Source organism: Salvelinus sp. IW2-2015, unplaced genomic scaffold, assembly GCF_002910315.2.
Source record: "Salvelinus sp. IW2-2015 unplaced genomic scaffold, ASM291031v2 Un_scaffold3763, whole genome shotgun sequence".
Lineage (NCBI taxonomy): Eukaryota > Metazoa > Chordata > Actinopteri > Salmoniformes > Salmonidae > Salvelinus > Salvelinus sp. IW2-2015.
The window spans coordinates 21,023-22,622 of NW_019945037.1; positions in this window are offsets into that span (position 1 = coordinate 21,023).

Below are 1,600 nucleotides of genomic sequence, written 5' to 3' on the forward strand. Positions count from 1 at the left end.
GGGTTCTGGTCTCGTACACTTTCTTCACCACCCACTGCTTTGACCTAATGTGGATTTGTTTTTACTGCAAGTCTCATGGAAAGACATGAAGACTGATCGTGAAGATGTGTAACCATACAATAAACCATGTTCATCTGTAAACAAAAAAGGGTCCAGTAGACAGGTACAGTGCCCTCTGAAAGTATTCACAGACCTTTTCCACATTCTGTTGTGTTACAGCCTGAATTAAATAGAGATTTTGTATCACTGGCGCACACACAATACCCCATAATGTCTAAATGGAATTAGGTTTTAAAAAATGTATACTAATTAAGTAAAAATGAAAAGCTGAAATGTGTTGAGTCAATAAGTATTCAACCCCTTTGTTATGACAAGCCTACATACGTTCAGGAGTAGAAATGTGCTTAACAAATCACATGATTTTGTTTGACTCACTCTGTGTGCAATWACAGTGTTTAACATAATTGTTGAATGACTACCTCATCTCTGTACCCCACACATACAATTATCTGTAATGTCTTTCAGTGGAGCAGGGAATTTCAAACACAGATTCAACCACAAAGACCAGGTAGGTTTCCCAATGCCGTGCAAAGAAGGKCACCTATTGGTAGATGGGTAAAACATTTAAAAAAGCAGACATTGAATATCCCTTTGAGCATAGTGAAGTTATTAATTACACTTTGGATGGTGTATCAATACACCCAGTCACTACAAAGATACAGGCATCCTTCCTAACTCAGTTGCTGGAGAGGAAGGAAACCGCTCAAGGATTTCATCATGAGGCCAATGGGGACTTTAAAACAGTTACAGAGTTTAATGACTGTGATAGGAGAAAACTGAGATGGATCAACAACATTGTTACTCCACAATACTAACCTAAATGAGTAAAAAGAAGGAAGTCTGTACAGAATAAAAATATTCCAAAACAYGCATCCTGTTTCCACTATTGTAAAACTTCTAAAAATGTGTCAAAGAAATGAAATTTATGCCCTGAATACAAAGCGTTATGCAAATCCAACACAACACACAGACAGTGGATGTTCCTGAGTGGCCGAGTTACAGTTTTGACATAAATCTGCTTGAAAATCTTTGGCAAGACATGAAAATGTTTGTCTAGCAATGATCAACGACCAATTTGACAGAGCTTAAAGTATTTTTAAAATAATAAGTGTGTGGAATCCATATGTGGAAACCTCTTAGAGACTTACCCAGAACGCCTCACGGCTGTAACCGCTGACAAATAATTATTCTAACATGTATTGACTCAGGGTGTTGAAAACTTATCTAATCAAAATACCGTATATCATTGTTATTTTATTTTGTACAAATCTTTGAATTGTTCTTCTACTTTGACATTATAGACTATGTAGATTGTTGACAAAAAAAAGTACAATTAAATCCATTTTAATCCCACTTTGTAACACAACAAAATGTGGGAAAAAGTCCAGGGTGTGACTACTTTCTGAAGGCTCTATTAGGGGAAGTGGGTTGGGAAACCAGGCTGCTGCTTCCTGTTTGTCCACTAGAGGGAGGCAACGAGCTGCCACATGAGTAGTCCTCCAGCACCATCCACTGCTGCCGTGGAGCCCTGTACGTCACA